The sequence below is a fragment of the Crocodylus siamensis genome, chromosome 1, assembly GCF_052110815.1.
Source record: "Crocodylus siamensis isolate JL-2025a chromosome 1, ASM5211081v1, whole genome shotgun sequence".
Lineage (NCBI taxonomy): Eukaryota > Metazoa > Chordata > Crocodylia > Crocodylidae > Crocodylus > Crocodylus siamensis.
The window spans coordinates 22,583,842-22,606,582 of NC_143395.1; positions in this window are offsets into that span (position 1 = coordinate 22,583,842).

Below are 22,741 nucleotides of genomic sequence, written 5' to 3' on the forward strand. Positions count from 1 at the left end.
GAAAAATTCCAGTCTTTTCAAATATTTGTATTTTTTTATGTTAATTTGTAGGAAAAGTCAGTCTTGAAATTCTTGGAATAGAAATACTGAAGTAGTTTGATTCTGAAATATCAACATCACTGCATAAAAATATTTCATTTTAATGTTGTTAACATTAATAGAAAAATATATAGTATATAAAAAGGTTAAAAATAAATAAAAGTTAAAATCTTCATCCCCATTTTAAATATTTTCTCTTTTTTACCACATCTTGTCAAAAGATTTGATAAAACCTGTCAACTTTGCCAACAAAGCATTTTCTTCAGAATTTTTTTTGTCTCAAGATATTTCAACTTACTCTACCTGGGAGGTTATACTAAGGCACCAGCCAGCCATTTTGTCACTGGCAGGAGGGATGAGCCTTTTGCTCATTCCATAGGAGTGAGCAGAAGAAAAATAACCTACTTATAGGCACAATATTGTGAACTTGGATGGTCTAATCTTTGCTTAGCTTTCCCATTTTATGGATTCCTTCCTCATTTTCAGCAGGGAAAAGCTGTCCTTAAGGCTGTTTAAAATAACTATTCTACTACTTACTTTAACCTCATTTACTCTGTTTCCACTATCTTGTGGGTTGATAAAAAAAAGTATGCAGTGGAGACATAATTGCAGGACAATAACATCAACATAGTGTAGAATCAGTGTGTCTTATGCTACAATTCACAACCCTTTAATTATTGGATTAGCTGATGTGCATAGCTTTATAGTCACAAACGCTCTGGCATAGGAAGAAAAAAGCCACTTAGAAATCCTGTATTATTATCTGATTCACAGCCACAGCCACATCTGTCAAAACACAGCTAGGATCTTTAAAGCATATGTTTGTGTTAATGCAGGTTCTATGACAAAATGTTATCAGCTTCTTGGACTGCTTGCTTCAGGTTCATATACTTTTAAAATTTGGCTGCAACTATAGACTTGAGAAAAGAGGTGCTTGAGGAGGGGGAGGGGGCATGATAAGGGTTTACAAAATTCTAAATAGTGAAGAGAAAGTAAATAGGGATTTATTATCTACTGTCTCTCACAATTTAAGAACTAGGAATCATAAAATGAAACAAGTAGGTAGTAAGTTTAAAACTAACAAAAAGAAGTTCTTTTGCACAGAGTGGGAGCATTTTCACATGTGATTAATGTGGCTGGTGCAGTTCGTGCTGGAGTTTATTGCTCTTGGGCACCCAGGTCCACAACACATTGATCCAGGGGCAGAGCAGTCCCAGATGGAAGGGGCCCCTGGGGGTCAGTCTGCCAGCCTGGGGATGCACTGATTGGTTCAACATGCTGCAAATGGGCTGGCAGGGGCACAAGCATGTAGGGAGGTAGCTGGCAGGCAGCCTGTACACTGAAACATACTCATGCACCAGTCAGCCCCATCAGCATCTACACATGCAATATAGTGGAGTAAATAACTCCACCATAGGATAGTACTTATGTCTGGCAGTACTATCCTATGGCAGAATTAATTATTTTACTCCACCCTAATAGCACCACACATGTAGATAGTGCCATTTTACTGTGGAGCTAATTAGTCAGCTCAGCAGTAAGCATCTCATGCAGATGCACCCATTTTGTAATTAAGGTGTGTAACTCATTCCCACAGATTCAAAGAGGGATTGAACAGCTCTTGGAGAAGGTGCAACATCAGTTATTGAACATGGGAGTTAGGGGTACAGCCTCTGAATCAGAACTCCTTAGACCTCAAATGCTGGAAGCTGCAAGTGGGAGAAGAACAAGGGAAAAGCTCTGGTCATACCCTGTTCACTCTCCCATTCATCATCTACTCCTTTCAACTGTGTGACACAGGACACTAGATAAAATTAACCTGTGGTCTGACCCAGTAAATGGCCTATGCCATTGCCACAATATGGCCTATGCTATTGCATATGCCCCCTCCTTCTTCACATACACACCCCCTTCCTTATACACTGGAGGGCTAGTGCCTGGAGGTGGCGGGCATTGAATATGAATGGAATCTCCCACAGTGAGTTGGGAGTGAGGGGCATCAGCAGGGCCCAAGGGCTATGGGCCAGGCTTTTGGAGCACCAACAGGGCCAGAGGGCTCTGTGTCAGGAGTAAGGGGCACCATCAGAGCTGGGGGTGCTGCGGGTTGGGAGTAAGGGGCAACAGCATGGGCAGGAACAGGGCACTGGCATATCAAAGCTTCTCAGCATCACAAAGCAGCAGAAGTGAACAGCCACAGCTAGACCCATTCCCTGGTGAGTGAAGGGGGCAGGGAAGACTCTGATTTTCCATAGTAAAAATAAACAAAATCAAATGCCAAAAAAATATATATATATATTTATTTAGAATTTATTTTATTATAGTGACTGAAGCACTGGTAGGCTTCCACGTTGCTTTAAAATTGTAAATGTATTAACTGTACCTATACAGGCAACCCCCACTTAACGCTGTTTTGTTCAGTGCTATTTTGCTATACCGCTCATTTTAAATTGATACCTGATTTCACTTAGCCCCCAGCAAGTTTCACTATAACGCTTGTGGTCACCATCTTGGGTCATTAAAATCACTTCCAGTCATCATCTTGGATTGTTAAATACTTTTGTTTCGCTTAACACTCGTTTCACTTAATGCTCAGTTTTTCAGGAAACAATTAAGAGCACTGCCAGTATATATATAGTAACATTTCATTTTAATCATGGAAAAACACAGATTGGGCGGGGGGAGGGGAGTAATCAGAGAATATGGGATTTTTAAACAGAGAAAACAAAAATCTCCATGTCTTTTCTTCTCCACAAGGAAACCAACCAACAAGGCAAGTGACACCTGCTACAACTCAAAAGCAAGTCAACACTACAAGGCTCCAGCACAGAACATTAACCCAAAATTATATTCAGCAAGAAAGTGACAGCTCAATATGAACTTGGTCTAAGCACGTCTAAATCAAAAAAATATATATACAACTGCAAGAAAAAAGATGAATTGCAAAGTGAATACAAAAAAGTATTAGAAAGTATAACGAAATGAAAGTATCAAAGGAGGATGAATATTAAGTATTTTCTTACCAGTTTTTTTTTTACTTATTTAATTTCATAAAAATATCTGAAATAGAATTTAGGGTTAGGCTCTCCCAAATCACACGCATCAAAATTGGTTGGCTAGCTGTCCTTCTCAATCTAGAACTTTATAATAAGTTGTGACTGTCGGACCGGGGGGGGTTCTCCCCGTGGGTAGCTGCCTGAGGATGGAGGACCGTCGCTGCTCACCCTGCGATACTGCTGACCTGGACTAAGTGTTAGGTCATCCAGTCCCTGCTTTCGTTCTCGCCCACCACGACTTGTTGTTAGGTTCAGTAGGGCGGTTCCTGGTTACTCCGCAGCCTGGGATCCCCAGTGGTCACGTTGCGGGGCTCTGCCATCCCTTGCACCCCAGCCTCACGCCTTCTCGGGTGTCCCCTTCTAACAAATATCCCGGCTCCCTGTCCCGAGGCCAGTCGCCTCGCCGGCCCGGCCGACGCTTATCTTCGGGCTCCTCATGCCCTGGGTGGCCTGGGACCGGGTCCCGGCCAAGATGGGGTTTCCACTACGGGCCCCTGGGCAGAACTCCCCAGCTATACTTCTCGACAGGGTTCCTTCTTTAATGGAAAAGAACCTGGAAAACTAAAGCTAGGTCTCCACAACCCTACTAGCTAAGTCTTTAGCCTGGACCTTCCTAGGTCCCCTACGGGCAACCCTTATCTTAGTCTCCGGTCATAGGTGGCCGACAACAGCCTCCTCCTGACTGCGCCTCCTTGGCGCCCTCCCAGGCCTGACCCTCCCTGGAGGTATCGCCTTCCGGTGCCGGTGCCCCAACCCCAGACCTGTAAGTCCAGCACGCCTCGGGTTCACAGTCCCAGAACTCCTCGTCGCTGGATCCCTCATCCTCAGAGTCCATCTACCACTCTTTGCTTGCCGTTCTGGGGCTGGCCGCCGCTGGTGTCCTCCCCTCTGCTTGGGTAGGCTGCAGCTCCCCGCCGGGGTCCCCTGTCTCACCTTCAGGGAGGTCAGCCACTCGCCTACAGCTGCCATTCCTTAGCCCTTGGGCCGGGCGGGTGACAGCTTATCCGCTCCAGGCACTCCTTCACCCTCCTCTTGAGGGGTTCGTGGCCCGCCCCCTCTGGGGGCCTCGCTCTCGGTGCCTGTGAGGTTGTCAGCTCTCTCCACCCTGGGATCCTCCACCTCGGTGGGTGTGAGGCTCCTTCCTGGATCCCGTGGCCGTCCTTCCTCGGTGGCCACTTTTATCGCTGGCATCGGACTGCCAGCACCAGCGCTGACTTCCGGCCGCGCCGGCATAAACAAGTGACCGATGTCCCGCTCAGGCTCTGCCGCTGCCGTGGGTGAATCCCATTCCAGCTCCCCGGGACATAAGAAAAATTAAAAATAATAAATTAAAAAGTTTTTGCTAAATAAATTCTACTGGTTTTATTTTTGTTTCATAGATTTCATAGATTTCATAGACATTAGGGCTGGAAGGGACCTCGGGAGATCATCGAGTCCAGCCCCCTGCCCAAAGGGCAGGAAGTCAGCTGGGGTCATAGGATCCCAGCAAGATAAGCATCCAATTTACTCTTGAAGGTGTTCAATGTACGTGCTTGAACCACCTCCGCTGGCAGACTGTTCCAGACCTTGGGGGCTCAGACAGTAAAGAAATTCTTCCTTATGTCCAGCCTGAAACGGTCTTGCAGGAGTTTGTGACCGTTCAACCTTGTCATCCCTTGGGGCGCTCTGTTGAACAAACGTTCCCCCAGATCCTGGTGGTCACCCCTGATAAACTTATAGGTGGCCATCAGATCACCCCTGAGCCTACGCTTTTCCAGGCTAAAGAGTCCCATGGCTCTCAGCCTGTCATCGTAAGATCTGTTTTCCTGACCTCTGATCATGTGTGTGGCTCTCCTCTGTACTCTCTCAAGCTTCTCCACATCCTTTTTGAATTGTGCAGCCCAAAACTGGATGCAGTACTCTAGCTGCAGCCTCACCAAGGCCGAGTACAAGGGGAGAATGACGTCCTGGGATTTTCTCGAGAAGCATCTATGGATGCATGCCAGCATTTTGGTCGCTTTACTAGCCGCAGCATCGCATTGGAGGCTCATGTTCATCTTGTGGTCAATGATGATCCCCAAGTCTTTTTCTTCTGTAGTGCTAACCAACGTAGCACTGCCGAGCCTATAAGGATGCTGCAGGTTTTTCCTCCCAAGGTGGAGAACCTTGCATTTTTCGGTGTTAAACACCATCAGGTTCTCATCAGCCCATTTGCTGAGCTTGTCCAGGTCAGCCTGGATCACCCGCCTATGTTCTGGCGTGGATGCTTTGCCCCAAAGTTTGGTGTCATCGGCGAACTTGGCCAGTCCACTCCTAACTCCAATGTCCACATCGTTAATGAAGATGTTGAACAGTATGGGTCCCAGGACAGAGCCTTGAGGGACCCCACTGGTCACAGGGCACCACAATGAGTGACTGCCATCAATCACAACCCTCTGGGTCCGACCACGAAGCCAATTTCCCAGCCAGCGGATAGTGGTGGAGCCAAGGCCACAATTGGCCAGTTTGGCCAAGAGGTGATCATGGGATACCAGATCAAAAGCTTTTTTGAAGTCAAGATATATGACATCAATCTCTTCTCCCTTGTCCACGTGATAGGTCACCTGGTCATAGAAGGAAATGAGATTGGTCAAACAAGACCCACCCGCAACAAACCCATGCTGGCTTTCCCTTAGAATGTTAGCCTGGGCCAGTCCCTCAAGGATGGCCTCCTTAATAAACTTTTCTTGTTATCTTTTCTGCTTTCCTATAAAGAAAATGTATTGAATTATACATATGTTCCTGTTTTATTTTAGATTTTTGTTTGTTGAATAGTCTTATTTTCCTTTCAAAGAGGGTGTGATGGCTTGGTGAGATGTATACTGTCTTTGAAGACATGTATTATCAGGTCATCTTCATACTGATACATGTACAGTGACGTAATCCGGTCAGCACATAGGTGACTGGTGGGAGGATATGGGGGGGATGTGATCACCCTGAGATTGGCCAGTTCCAGCTTCTGCAGGCAGTTCACCACTCGCCATCCCCCCCACCACTGCTGCCAGCTTCTGCAGGCAGTTGCCATGCCTCCCCCACCCCCACCAATGCCACTGCGAGCTTCTGCACATGGTCACTACTCGCCACCCCGCCACTGATGCTGCCAATGCTGCTGCCCACAAGTTATGCCCCACCACAGACACACACTTTCAGGAGACACTGGTCACCCATGGGCCAGCATGCAGGTTATCAACCTTAGAAGATCTTGGAATATTACAGTGTTACCTAAGGACTTGTCTAAACACTAATAAAACTGTATTTTTAAAAATCATCTTTCACAATTTGAAGGCATATTACCAATAAATAATAAAATGCTATTAGCTAATAGCCAACCAAGAATACTTAGTATCAATGTCACTTTTTAATCGGAAAGCTTTTGTATTGTGGAAAATCTAATTAAAACACTATTTAGGGAATTAAGGGACAGTTCTCCTTTGTTACTATTCTTCACTCACAATTATGACTATTAAACATTGTAATTGATGCTGAACAAATGTTAACGGCAAATTGCTGGAGTGTGATAATTGATTCCTTTATTAATAAAAGGGATTTAATGCTTCATGGGAGGCTTGATTTAATTTGCTATTAGAGACTTTGTCACAAGGATTGTATAAAAAATGGAGTTTCTCACCTTGCAGGATCTATTCTTCCCGCAAACAAGTATAGCCTATTTTCAGAATGGGGGCCACCACCTCTGTTCTTAATCTTCAGGACCACTGGGAAAGTGGTGCTAACATTGGCTTCCACTGGACTGGTGCTCAACACCTGAAAAGAAAAAAATAATAGTTTGTCCATTGGACATATCAGTTATTAAAGTGCAAGGAACAAAATGAAGGAGAGGTCAGGGGCTGTTATAATATTTTATGTTTTGACCCCAGTTGCAGACCTAAAGCAATATTACTAGAAAGCACAGCTACCATAGATATAAGCCATAATAATAAAGACAGCATGAAGAGAAAATAGCATTACTAGCTTTTTAACAACATTAATATAGAGCAGCCCAATCTCAGGCAATGGCTTCAGTTACAGGAGGAAGGCAATCTAGATCAACAGTCTAACCCAGACTAATGATTAACATTTCAAGAAGGGAAATGTTTCCCAATTTTTTCTTACTCAGCAAGGCAGCCAGCAAAAAATGTTTATAACTGGGTAATGTATGACATAAAGCAAAGGGCAAGAAAAGTTGTCCTTAACGTTGTGAAGGCAACGCAGTTTGAGAACCTGAGGGAACTCAGAATTGAAATTGATGATCTACTAACGTTTACCACATAACTTCTCAAGAAAAATAGTCTCTGTAGTGGAGGACTAGGTGTATTACTGGAGGGCTAATGTAATAATTTGCTTATGCTTTTTCTACCCTGCCCAGGAATGCAATGCTAACACTTGAGCCCACTGAGCAAAAGCTATCCTTTGAAGATGTATTTCATCTTTCTAGCTCCTGAAGTTGCTATACATATATGTAACCTTGGCTGAGTTTATACAAGAATAACAGTTGCTAACTATTTACACTTAAGGGATGATCAAATTAATTAATACAAAGCACTATGTTAAATACTCATTGTAATAAATCCCTAATTCATTATTTACAAGTACTAGCCATTCACCCTAACCTATGCCCAACGAATGGAGGAAGAGGAAGTTCCTCACTCCTCTCATCACACGCATGCGGGCTTCAGCTGCCTCAGGGTATCCCACGCAGGCGCACACGTCTTGCAGTCTGCAGAGGCTGTTTCCATTCCAGACCCCTGCGAAACACAAATTCTTCCCCGTGCACTCCTCTCTGCCTGTGCACGGCCTCTCCCAGCCCACAGAGCCATTTATACAGTTGAGCCTCCAGCTCTCTCACAAAGGGTTTGGCAGGCACTTGCGGGATGGGACCATGCTGCAGGCTCTTTCCAGCCTTTTCACTCAGCATGCACCTCATTTCTCCAACACCAAGGGGTGGGAGACACTCTGGTTTTACAGGGAGCCACCCAGTCAATCCCTGTGCTGGAATTTTCCCCAGCGCCCTAACTGATTTTTTAATCTTGCATCTGCTTGCTGGGAATAAAACTTTATCGTGTCCTGATTGGGGCAAAATTGATGGTAGTTCCTGTTGGGATAATCTTCCTCAAGCATTTGGGCAGAGCCCAGTTTAGGAGATAAATCCCCCTTAATCTGCCTGTTACACCTAAATAAGTAATTGAATAAATATTAAGTTGGCATTTTTAAGACCATGTCTGCATGGTAAATTTACCAGGTGTGACTGGTATCTCAGGCATGCTGCATGTGAGCTGCCTCCTAAACTGGAAGCCCCGTGAGCATATCCAGTTGGATCTTGACGTTGGATAATTAACACACAGTGACAGTGCCAGTTCACCCATCCCCAAACTAATTAGTTCACCTGCAGCATTCAGAGGAAGTGGCTGCACAGATTTCAGATTAGGAGGCAGGCTGGCCAGAGCAGTGTAGCAGGCTTGAGGGGACCACAGCCAGGAATGGTGAATTTACCCTGAAGCTGCACTCTTTTAGTTACATTGTTCATCCCTAATGCACATTCTTGAAATGAACAAAGTGGAATAAAAAAGAGAAAGTTACATTTCTTTAAATTCCCAGATCTTATGTGGATCATTATGACAACTCATTGGCAAAGTAGATTATCACCTTGACTTAACTCCAAAAAATGCTTATAAGCGAATAATAAAGTTGAGATAAAGAGAAAGACACTGCAGGAAATATATATGCATATATATTCTACTTCAGTCTTGACTTTTGCCATCTCAGAAGAGCTGATAGGAACTACTGCTGAGATGGCTCCAAATGCCACCAATAGCAATATCTTCTTTCCATAGTAGCAGTTATATCACCTAAACTGGTACTGAAAAATTGTTAAATACCTTAAAGAGAGCAGACAGTCCCAAACTGCTTGAGAGTCTTGTGGTTTACTGCTAGCATCCTATATTCATAGTACTGTATCTGCTCAGAGTACATGAGAGAGCTTGAACTCACAAGCTAAATGTTTTTTTAAAGACTTACCTATCTCTTGCTCTAAATATACATGCAACATATTACAGGGTCAGCATCCATAATTAAAACCCACCTTAAATTACCAAACTAAGGCATGCTTGTTTGGGGGAAATGACTGGAACAGGTATTGCAAAATAATTTATTCCCCAACAGCTATTGCAGAAAAGCTCCCCATGTGGACATATTAGGTGTCTCTACATGTGCGCTTTAATGTGCAGTAGACTATTTTACTGTGCGTTAAAGCGTCACATGAAAAACGTTTAAATTACACTAAAGTACAGTAAAATACTATACTGAGCATTAGGCATCACTAAAAAGGTGTGCAAATACACTACTGTGCATTAGCACACTACATTGGAAAAGGTGCATTAGTTCACCAACTATTCATGAATTAAAGACCAGAAAACTTAGTACTCTTGTAAAGCTGAGCAAGTATTTCAGCATCAAGTGCCATTATTTTAAAGTAGAGTGTTCAGAAAAGTACTCATTATGGAATAGGGTTTTTTTTTTTCCACTGTAGCTAGTTTGGTTAATTTCCCCATATATATATGCTTTCTTTTTCTACACACAGTTACACACAATTAGTGTTTGCCCTATCTCCTTCCTGAGAAAGACTTGGGCTGAGGCAGGGTTAGAAGCCCAAGTAGAGAAGCAGAATTCAAAATCTAAGGTCCCTTCTGGAAATATCCCTCCAGTAGTCTATAGGACTGAGATTGTGTGCTTCCTCTGTTCTCTGCTCCTGCAGTGCTACACAGGGAGGAAAGATCTCTATTACATTGCCAATTCTCAAGCTATTTAGGAAACTATAAATTAAAACTAGCAGATGAATCATTTCTTGAATCATATTGGAATCCTGGGCAGATTATGAATTATTGTTATAATGGGCTCTCTGTATATTAACATATGTGCTATTTAAATCCTGACAAACTACAGGCCATTCCTTTTTGTCATGTCTTTTCTTTTCCTTAAGGCATGTGCAAGAAAACAAAATAATTCATTCCTCATATATGCCACTGAGTAATAATCCTCTACTGATGACATCACAGTCATTCCCATATGAACGAATTTTGATGGGCAAAATAGAGTTATGACTAAATCAACTAGCTACAGCATTCTGTGCTAGCAAAAGTTTTGGAATGCACTTCAGGTATAGATACCAATTATTACAATTTATCCATGACAATGATAAAGATAACAGCAAATTTAAAAATACTGCAATATTGAAAAAGAGCATAAATTCCTGCCAAGATTAAATTGGATTGAAGGGATCTTAGCCACTCCTGGTTTTTGGCAGTTTGTTGAACCCAACCCCAAAGTTCACACTGGGATAATAGATTTCATAGTGTGGAAGAAATCAAACTTTGTGTTGTGGTTGAATCAGAATTGACAGAGCCAGCTTTTCTTTATTTAGGGCTATACTGTGATCACAGGGAGGATTTCATACAGCAAGGGGAATCACTCACTTGTCTGTTTCAAAGCAATCCTCCTTCTCTCTAAGTTTTCAAACATTTTTACACTTAAGACCAATAAAGAGAGAAAAAAAAATATGACCTTGGAGAAACTAAAGCAAGTTTACTTAATGGGACATCTGTGCACAGGGTAATAAGACATGCAGGATTTCTCATCTCAAAACATGTAACTGAAATAAGCAGTATCAGCACTTCTGGTCTCTGTCTGTTTTTCTAGTCATGTAGGCCAGAAGCCCAACTAAATTTACTCCTACAATAGACATGAAGGCTGGAAGGGACTATGGAAGATCATTGAGTCCAGCCCCCTGCCCCAGGGGAAGGAAGTCAGTTGGGGTCAGAAGATCCCAGCAAAATAAACATCCAAATTTCTCTTAAAGGCATTCAAAGTAGGTACTTGAACCATCTCCAGTGGCAGGCTATTCCAGACCTTGAGGGCTCGAACGGTAAAGAAATTCTTCCTTATGCCCAGCCTGAAATGGTCCTGGAGGAGTTTATAACCATTCAAGCTTGTCATCCCTTGGGGTGCTCTGGTGAACAAACGTTCCCCCAGATCCTGGTGAACACCCCTGATAAACTTATGGGTGGCCATTACATCACCCCTGAGTGTGCGCTTTTCCAGGCTGAAGAGTCCCATGGTTCTCAGCCTCTCATTATACGGTCTGTTTTCCTGACCTCTGATCATGTGCGTGGCTCTCCTCTGGACTTTCTCAAGCTTCTCCACATCCTTTTTCAATTGTGGAACCAAAACTGGACTCAATACTCTAGCTGTGGCCTCGTCAAGGCTGAGTAAAATGGGAGAATGACGTCCTGGGATTTGCTTGAGAAGCATCTATGGATGCAAGCCAGCATTTTGCTCGCTTTACTAGCAGGAGCATCACATTGAAGGCTTATGTTCATCTTGTGGCCAATCGTGACCCCCAAGTCCCTTTCCTCTGTAGCGCTAGCCAGCGTAGCACTGCTGAGCCTATAAGCATGCTGCAGTTTTTTTCTCCTCAGGTGGAGAACCTTGCATTTTTTGGTGTTAAACACCATCAGGTTCCCATCCGCACATTTCCTGAGCCTGTCAAGGTCAGCCTGGATCACCCTCCTATCCTCAGGTGTGGACGCTTTACCCCAGAGTTTGGTACCATCAGCAAACTTGGCCAGTCTGCTACTGATATCAGTGTCTACATAGTTAATGAAGTTGTTGAACAAAATAGGTCCAAGGACAGAGGACATGTTCCCCATGGATTTTAACCCAGAGAGCCTCCAGTTGTTCGCCCTGGGCACCAATGTTGGCTTGCAGGGATGCATAGCTTTCCTTGATATCCTCACCCCTTTTGTCCACTCAATCCCTCCTATACAAGGTATAGTTGTCTATACTTGTGGTTCGGTAATGCATGGAGTCCCACCAGGTCTCTGTTATCCCTATGGCATTATAGTTATTTATGTTTAGCAGGAGAACAAGTTCCTCCTGTTTATTCCCCAAGCTCCTTGCATTTGTGTACAGGAACACAAGTGTCCTTTTGGGGGCTCTTGCCTTGCCTACAGTTCATTCCAGGGCTGGGGCAGGGGTGGACTCCCTTAAGTGCCTTGGCCTGCTGGCTTTGCAAGGGTTGTTCCGTGGGCCAGCACTGGCAGTAGTCCCCCATTCTCCAGTGGGCTTAGTTTAAAACCTGGTGGAGCAGGTCAGCCAGTCTGGCTGAGAAAAACCTCCTCCCCAGCAGAGAGAGGTGGAGGCCGTCCTTTCCCAGCAGCTCACTACCTCTCTCTCCAAAGAGCAGACTGTGGTCATGGAAACCAAAACCTTCCTGATGACACCAGCGTAGCAGTCTTTGGTTCACTACTTGGATCCTTCTATCCCTCTCAGCTCGTAGCCCGAGACTGGGAGGATTGAAGAAAACACCACCTGTGCCCCCAGACCCTTTAGCCCCTCTCCCAAATCCCTGTAGCACCTCATGACCCAGCTGGGAGTGCTCCAAGCCATGTCATTGGTGCCCACATGAATAAGGAGCATAGGAGAGTGGTCAGTGGGCTGGAGGAGCTTAGGGATCCTCTCCTCAATGTCTCAGATCCAGTCTCCAGGGAAGCAGCAGACTTCCCAGACTAAGAGGTTGTGGTGGCAGATTGCCCCCTCCATCCCCCTCAGGATGGAGTCTCCCATGACAAACACTTTGCATTTTGTCTTAGGGAGAGCGGGGGCAGTGGCTAAAGTTGAGCTTGTGTTGCCTGCAGGAGCCTGGCAACTTAGCATGCTCTGCTGGGGCTGCAAGAGGTTTGTACCTGTTGCAAAGCTCCAGCCCTGGGGAGGCCTTGGTGAGGTGGGCCTTGGGGCCCTTGACCATCTTGGTCCAACTCCTGGCCTGGACAGCATAGGAGGTCCTCAAGTCCTCCCCTGTTCTGGAAGGTGATCATGGTTGACCTTCTGACTCCACACTGTAGCATCACAAAATATAGTAAGTGAGAATATTGCCAAGGAGACCTGGGCCTAATGTATTATTCCTGCCTTTTAAGCTGAGTCCCCTCAGGCCTCACCCTTTGCAAAACCAATCAAGTGCATCATCTAGGTCCTTCTCTTTACTGAGTTAAAATAAGATCCACAAATGGACTTTGGCACTGCACTGATCACAGTGGTATCAACTATCTTTTAGGTATCCTGCTGCCTAAAATAATTCACTGCACTGAGTTACATTACCTGTCAAATGCACAAGAGAATTAGATAGCTACAAGTGGAATCCACAGAAGTCAGAACACTGATCAGGGAATGACTTTACCCAGTCAATGAGAAATGCTAAGGATAGGGGTGTGATTTAACCCTGATCCTCTCCACAATTTAGGTTTCTCCCTACAGCTCAGTTACCTGATACAGAAATCCTGGTTTTCTGTGTCCCCCTGGAAGAACGGAGAAACCCATGGATTTCCCATTTTTATCAGACAAAACATGGATTTTCTGTTTTAGAAGAGAAACCCATGGATCTCCCCCTTTTGCAAAGAGCTCTGCAGGCTGGTAATTCCAGCCTACAAGAGCTGTTTGGAAAAGGGGGAGAGAAACCCTTAATCCTGCTGGGAGGGGAAGGAAGGGAGGAAGGGCAGGACCCAACACTCACACTTACCTGAGGCTGCTTCAGGCTCACTCCTCTTGCTGGAGTTAAGTGGGGTTGGGGGGTTGCGGGGCAGGACTGGGGGGGAAGCTGGCTAGGGGTTGAGGAAGTGGGGAGGTTTGCAGCCAGCCAGGCACTCCAGCTGGGAGGGGGTTTGCAACCTCCCTGCTCCCAGCTGGAGGGCTCAGCTGGCTCGAAACCCCTGCCACTCCCACCCAGGTGTAAACCTCCCTGCCCTCAGCCCCCAGCCAGCTTGGGGACTCCCCAGCTGGGCACTCTGGCTGGGAGTGGGGCTTTGCAGCTGGCCATGAGTGGAGGGGTTTTGCATGCTGGCTGGGCAGTAGCTGTACAGAAAAGGCCTTGAGGTAACAGTGGACAATAAGCAAAATCTTCTTTGGCAATCCCTCACAGTAGAGGATGATTGTCTTCCATGATTGTCTTATTTGGGTGCATCTACATAAGATGTTTTACTGTGCAGTAAAACAGTTTACTGCACAGTAAGCATGTGCATCTATGTTCTAATCATGAGTAAATATGCTACCTACAAATGCAAGTAGGAAATTTACTTGTGATTAGTCACTGCACAGTAGCACTCAGGTGGACACCTAACTGGGAATAAATCTGCTCCCAGTTAGTAAACTAGCAGGCATATGGAAATTGCTTCATGCCCCAGGGAGTGGCCTGTTGCCAGGAGCGGCCTGTTGCACCATCAGAGCCTGGGCATGGACTCTGTCCCCCTGCCCCAGCAGCAGGGAGCTCCAAGTCCCCCACTCCAAGATTGCAATCAAGGAGCAGGGGGATAGGACATCCTTATCTCCCAGCCTAATACCAAGGTCATGGGACTTGGGCTGGGAAATCCTTATTCCCCAGCACCAGTTCCATGACCACAAGGCCAGCACTGTGAGATCCTTATCTCCCAGCCCAAGTTTTGCAGTCACAGGGCTATGGCTGGGATATTATTCTCTCCCATGACTATAGAGCTAACAGTGGGAGAGAAGGATCTCCCAGCCTCAGTTCCCTGATTGCAGAGAGTTGACTGGGAGCTCCCTGATGGCAGGGGATGGGGAGTAGAGCTGTACGAAGCTTCAGTCACTAATTTGATTTCGAGGAGATTTGGCCCAATTTGGTGGCTGAATCTCTGAATCTGAATTGAATCAGAAGACCCATTAGTCTCTATGAATTGAATTGGAAGCCTCCAATTCGATTTGGAGAGATTCAACAATTCAGACATAGACATAGCTTTATATGTTTTTTTACGTACCTCAAGGTAACAGGTGGCTCATGAATGCTGCGATGGTGGGGCAGATGAAGCATCCCATGGGAGAGCAGGGTGGTCCCCAGTGCACTTGGTGGTGGACCCTCCCCTTCTCCCCCCAGCTCAGTAACTGGTGCTTCCTGGGTCTGGGGGGAGGCATCTGGGATCCCCACATGGCCAGCTCTGCCACGAAGCATGCGCACCTCCCCCGCTTCTGTGGGACACTTCATCCACCCCCTTATCTCAGTGTTCACGAGCCGCACCTAATACCTTGAGGTATGTAGAAAAAACATATAAAGCTGTGTCTATGGCTGAATTCCTGATTCAGATTTGGCTGAATCAAATTGGGACAGTGATCTGTATCTGCAAATCGAATCATTGTCCCCAGAATCAGGCTGAATCCAAATCTGAATCAAATACTGCCCACTTCACACACCCCTAATGGGGATCGTGCTGCACACCCAGCTCCACAATCACAGAGCTGGGCAGAGAACAGCCTTTTCAGCCCCTACCCCACAATCATGGATTGGGAACTAGGAACTTTCACAGTTAGGAGCAGGTCCTTACGCTGTGCCTCAATTGGGTGATCAAGGTTTAGGGCTTGAAAAGAGCTTCGGGGTGGGGCAGCTCATTGTTAACTCCCTCACCAATGGATCAGGGCAGGGAGCTGGGACATGCCTCTCCCCATCAGCTCTGTCCAAGTCCTCTGCCCGCTATCAAGGAGCTGGGGCCAGGAGCTCCCTGCTGCTGGGGCAGAGGGAAATTGTCCCCTTCCAGGTAGCAAGCAGTACCCAAGAGGCAGGATCCAGTGCCCAAGCTCTGGTCAGGAGATAGCTGTTTCCTGGCCCAGTGCTCTCTGCCAACCCCTGGACTAGAGTGGTAAAGGCCAATTGCAGGGCCCCAGTAAGTGGGAGCAGTTTGCTGCCATCAGAAGTAAATCTGCTCCTGCTTCCCTGCATGTGCACATGGCTGCCCAAGAGCACTTACTTGCAAGTAGTTTACTTGTTAGTAAACTGATTCAGGATCTAATGCATGTGTAAACATACTTTATGTGGCCAAATCTACACAAGACACTGCACAGTAGCTCATTATGAACCATGACATGATGCTACTGTGCAATACTAATGAGCTACTGTACAGTAGTTACAAGTTACAGTCCAGTGAGCATCACTAAGCAACTATGCCAGGATGCTACTGTGCACTAACATTAATTACTGCACAGGCATTTAGTACTTGGTTATGCAAGTACTAAATGAATGTGCAGTAACAACTGTGCAGTTAGCATCTCTTGTACATGTGCCCTGTGTATCTGAAGGTCTATTCAGGATCAATATACTCTACTGCTGTTTGAATTTGTGTTTTCATGTGGGGTGGGTGTTGATGGATTCTTGATTTCGTTCATGACACTGTTTCTGCTGCTCCCACTTTTCCATCTCCTGTTTTTGTCATGAGGTTTCAAAGTACTGAGATCCCTGTAGCAGACTATTCCTCCATTTGGGACACTCATAGGTGATAGTCTACCATGAGTTGACATTAACATGGCATTTTTTTAAGTTGAGGACATCTCTAAAGCACTTTCTCTGCCCTCCTCTTGATTGTACACCTTGGCTGAGCTGGGAGAATAAAACTTGGTTTGGGAGCCTGGAGTCAGACATCTGGATGGCAATGCTGGTCCAATGAAGCTGATATCAGATGCTCATCACCTTGATACCTATGGTATTTGCAGGATAATGCTAGCATTGGTAGATCTGTCTTCCAACTAGATTAGGAGGATCTTATACAGGCAGCATTCTCCAACAACTTTAGATATCTCCTGTACCTTGTCCATGTCTCAGATCCATACAGCAAGATGGGGATCACACCTGCTTGATAAACCATGAGCTTGGTTTTAGATATGATGTCACGATCTTCAAACATCCATCTCTTCAGGTTTCCAAAGGATGCACTTTCACATTTAAGGTGATGCTGGATTTCTTCACTGGTGTCAGCATTCTGTGAGAGATGGCTTCCAAGGTAGGTGAGATACTCAGCGTTCTCCAGAGTCTCATCATGGATCTGGGTTACTGGAGATGGGCACTGTTCATTAGGAGCTTTCTGGTGGAGGATCTTAGTCTTTTGAATGTTAAACATCAGTCCCGTTTTCTTGTATGCCTTGATAAAGATGTCAATGATTGCCTGAAGGTCTGCTCCTGAGTGAGCACATAGTAAAGCATCATCAGCGTATGACTGAGGTCAGGGTAGTCTTTGTTTTGGCTCAGAGCAAGTGGGATTAAAACGTTTACCATCTATTCAGTAGTTTAACTCCACTCCAGCTGGAAGCTTGTTGGTAGTCAGATGTAGCATCATGGCAAGGAATACTGAGAAGAGTGTTGGAGCAATGACACAGCCTTGCCTAACTCCCATTTTAACCTCAAAGGGTCTGTGATAGATCCATTACTGAGAAACGCCACTCACATACCATCATGGAGCAGGGAGAAAACGGTGACAAATTTCAGTTGGCATTCATATTTCAGAAGGATGCTCCACAACACTTGTCAGCTGACAGAATCGAAAGATTTCAAAGAAGGCGATATACAGAGCCTTATGTTATTCTTGACATTTCTCCTGCAGCTGGCAAGCTGTGAAGATCATGTCAGCTGTCCCTCTTAATGCCCTAAACCCACACTGAGATTCCAGGAGGAGTTCTTCAGCAAATGGAAGGAGATATTTCAGGAGGGTTCTTACAATGATCTTTCCTGTGGTGGACAGCAGGGCGATCCCTGTGTAGTTTCCACAGTCATACTTGTTTCCTTTCTTGAAGATTGTCACAATCATGGCATCCCATAATCATTAGCTGAATATGAGCCAATAGTGTGCCCTTTTTGGCAAGAAGGCTATCAGCATATTGGGCTGCATTAGTAGAAGTGTTGAAACCAGACGGAGGGAACTGATCATTTCTCTCTATTCAGCACTCATGAGGCCACACCTGGACCCCAGTTTTGGACCCCCCACTACAGGAAGGATGTAGACAAATTAGAGAGTCCAATGGAGGGCAACAAAATGGGCAGAGGGCTAGGGAGCATGACTTATGAGGATAGGCTGAGAGAACTGGGCTTATTTAGCCTGGAAAAGAGAAGATGGAGAGGAGGTTTAATAACAGCTTTCAACTACCTGAACAGGGATTTGAAAGAGGAAGGAGCCAGGCTGTTCTCAGTTGTGTCAGACAACAGAGCAGGAAGCAAGCAATGGAATGGTCTCAAAGTGAAGAAAGGGAAGTTTAGATTAGGTATTAGGAAAAATTAATTTCCTGAGAGGAGGGTAGTAAAGATCTGGAAGAGGTTGCCCAGAGAAGTTGTGGAATGTTAACCCGTAGTGATTTTTAAGTCCCGTGTAGATAAAGCCTTGGCTAGGATGATGAATTGAGGATACTTCTGCTTTGGGAAGGGGTTTGAACTAGATGACCTCCTGAGATCCCTACCACTGAATTTTCTATGGTTTTATGATTATGTGAAAATGGAGTAGGATTTAGCCCTGAGTGAAACTTATTAAGTAATAGGGTGACAAACTTTAATGAGATGCAAATTGCTGATCCATGCTCTCCCAGTGAGAATTAGCCAGCATAGTTAACTGAGTTTAAGTGATGCCTGTATTAAAATATAGAAATCAGTAAGATTTAGGAAATGCTTTTAATGGTTTACATGATTTAATTAGATGTCCATGTTGCAGGCATCTTAAATGTATTCTTAGCAAACACTGACTTCATAATAGCCACCAATGTAATGAGGTATATTACATGCACTGATTTTGCCTTCGATTAATCATACCTGTAAATGTTGTCATGTACTATTTCTAGGTGCAAAGGGAGATCAGGGTTTGAAAACAATCAGTTTTAGAGTCTAGTTATTCCCTTAATCACAGTTCTGAATTTACAGCAACAATACATGGCATTTCCCTGTCCTAAGATGACAATAAAATGGTAGCTGGAACATTTACTTTTTAAAGTTTCCTGCAGGCTCTTTAAAGCAATTTTCATAGGTTATTTGGGGCAATTTAATTATTTGAAACCTTCTCTTCATTAAAACTACACATTTATGCAATCTCTGAAATGTTCCACCTTAAATCACATAAACCCCGCATAGCTCATTACCCATAAAAGAAGTAAGCTCTGCTACTATCTAGAATAACTCACCGCTTGTTTTCCATGCATGAAAAGAAACTTCATTATCACCTCACTTAAGTGAAATGATACATTTCTGCATTGATCTATTTCCATGGCTAAAGGTGTCAAATGCAATTTGGTTACTGAAATATTATTGGATGATCATAATTAATAGTAATAACCTCATTATCATCACTACAGTGTATATAGTGTATGAGCTCATTCACCAACTGGAGATTAATGACATTTTATGGACTGTGTAGGAAGAAAAAGTACAGCATGGTATCTATCCTATTCTCTTCAGAGTGAACTTTCTTATCTGGAAATAGGCCCAAGAGTCTTGTGAGAGTTCCTTGCTTTGTGAACTCTCTGATGTTACTAAGAAATGATAATTGGTCTTATTTTATGGAACATTCATACTTATAGTCTATTATACCAGAAGTATTCCTTTTTTATTTATTGTTTTACTGAGGGCCCATTGTGATGTGCTGCTTTTTCATCACACCTTTCCTTTGGCATTATTATGACTTGTATCCACCACTTCAGTTCTTTAATATTAGTATTGTATTCTGGTTCTCTTTATTCATGGAGCAAAATACTCTTTACTGGGACACCCTGGCAACTAGAATAAGCAACTATCTTGATAAAGACATGAACTCATCTTTACATATCTGAAATGGCTTAAAGGGAATTAAAATAATACTGTACTAAATAAAATGAACTTACCTGTTTTTGAAGTGAAATGTCTTACTTATACAAGCAAGGAATTTCACTTCAATAGCAGTTAAACCCACTTTATTTAGTGTACTTGTATGTTTGGAAACAAGGACCATCCTACTTTCTTCCAAGCTGTCTTTTAAATTTGGGGTGAGTTCCCAGGTAAAAAGCCACACAGCAAACCCATTAGCTTCCTCCAAACTCTCCTTTTCTAGGATGCCAACAAACAAACTTGACAATGTCTTGACTGCTGATGTGCTGAGAAAACTATTTATTATGATGACCATGAAGAAACTCTGATATTTTCAAACTCCCGTGTCCACATACTTAGCCATGAAGACAGAGAAAGGCTTTAATGAATATGGGTTTCAAAACCATTCTGCTTTAGAGTAACTCTGCTTGAGCTAAAATCAGTCATAAAACTCCCACTAAATTCAGCACAGGCAGTTAGACCAAAGCTAAGTGCTTTTGTATTCACTGCCATAAATTCCCTGAAAACTTTTAAAGCATGATCTAACTTTCTTTTTTTACTGGACTTGTATAAATCCCTCCTGTCTTTGGGATGATTCTTAGCATATTTTCCTTCACATCAACACATTACTTATCAAATATTGCCAAAAAACCAAGAGACCTATAATTGCAGGATTTTTTCTGACTCCGAAAGTCAGTATGGAGTCTAAAGAAGCTGAACAAAATCTTTAGGAATAACAAGTCAATGTGAAATGTTCAACCAATTCTGCTTTCTCACTTTGACTACATACCTGGGCACATCTAGGATTTTGAAAAGTGGGGGTGCAAATGGTGTGGCACAACTTCATATATGAAACAACACATATTTTTCTCCAATTAAAGAGAAATTAGATGACTTACTAATATGCTGGGATGAGGGGGTGAAGTGACCTAGCACTATACAAGCTGGAATGTGCTAAGTTCTATAAAAAGTTTTAAGAAGCCTCAACAAACTGTGCAAAAATTGTCAAATAGTCAAAAGATATAGCTTCATTTGTCTTTTAGTCATTATAGTTAAATGTATACCTCTTATTCAGATACATAAACCAAAATCTACCCTTCTGGAGCATCTTTACAGTGCCTCCAACACTTCACTGTCAGTCATTTCTACACCTGAGTTAACACTTGATTTTAGCCCACAAGAAGCTGAGAAGTGACTAGCACACCTGAGTTAAGGTTTTTAGCAAGAGCTAAAAACAGTCTGCAGGGCTGTGAAATGGAAGAGATATACTACCAGGCATGACTTACAGAAAGCAACATTTCAAAAGAAAAAATAGTTTGAATACTAGAATATCAAGACCATAAAAAAGAAAGTTGTTAACCTGTGGAATGGAGAGAGATTAACAGAAAACAGGAAGGTGACAATGAGCCATGAAGTCAATTGTCTGAGCACTGCCTATATAGAAATATAGCTGCCCCTTCTAGGATGTTGGTTTTGAAGTTTGGGTGGATCAGAAATCAGACGGAGGTACAACTGCACTCCTGCTCCCCTCTTTCTCCACCCTCTTGCCCTAGATCAGCCCCTAATTGCATATAATCTCCATTCACAAAGGCAGTAACTGTATATTTCAATCCCTGGGCATGTGTACATGAGATACTATGTAGCTGTAGTGATGATCTATGGTAATGAAGCTCATTGCTATGGTGACATAGTATCAGCAGGTATGAACCATGATGCCAGTGCCACTGCACAGTAGCAACAAGCTACCGCATAGTAGCTCATGCAGTAACAATAGCTTCTCTGCAGTTATTTAGTATTTGCTAAGTAACAACTTAGATGCATCCAATAATGTCATCTCCATGATCCTGCATCTTCAAAAGTCTGAACTGGCTGCAGGATCTGTTACTCTTATCGGTCTTGCTTTATAGGGTGCCAGCACCAGCTCTGATGGTCCTTACAAGTTCTGCAAAGATGTAGATTCTGCTGCAACATGCAATCCACAGGCTGCCACACATGCGGTTCCTCATCTACTTTCATAATTGGCTTCCTGGTCTCCATACAACTCCTCACCTATGCAGCTGTTTACCCCTGGTCTTCTGTCCATTCACTATGTGCCTTCTCCAGCAGCTGTTTAAGTTCACTGCTAAACTCCTCACTTGCCACATGGTTCCACAGTTGTCACACTCCTTTGGCGGTGTCCTAGGGAAAAAGATTATATTGTTGGTCCAATTCTTTTCGATGGGTTTCAATCCTTCCTCTATTGTCTGCAAGGGGGAATTGGATCTATTCTTCCAACTGAAAATTACAGGTCAGCGGTGAGGAGATAATCGCTACAGTAATTTGTTTCCTGATGAGCAGATTCATCTTTATTATCAAGTTATATGATACATAATATTTGGTAGGTAAAAAGCCCAAATGATGTCAGTCCCTCACTGTGCTGCATAGTGCCCAAACACATACCAGACGATAGTCTTTTTCTAAAGGTCTTATTTTGTAGAGACAAAGAAAGTAGAATTATTCCTATTTTATAGATGCAAAATGAAGCACAGATAAATGTTTGCCTGCTGTTGGGTAGGATATCAGTGGCAGAACCAGGAAATGGAGCGAGATCCTACGAGTTTCAATGTATGTCTTAAATACAAAACCATCTTTTCTCCAGTGTAGTGTCTAAAATACCTTTGTTATATTTTGACTCTTTCACGGTAACCAGAATGCACATCAATATTTTTGAGTAGCCCTCAACTTGTACTACATTTATCTTTTTATTCCTCTACACGTGAATGCCTCCTGTTTATATTTTTCTCTAATAAATTCTGGATGAAACACTTCTTTCATCCTAATTTAGAAAGTGCTTAATTTTTTTTCAGTTTATAGTTAATGCAACATTTGTTTCCATACAGTAACTCTATATCAAATATTGCCCCAAGATATTGGGGAAAGCATCTTAACAGACAGGGAACAATATCTTCACAGACAGGCTTGTCAACCCAGTTCAGAGAGGTTTAAACTAGGTTTGCCG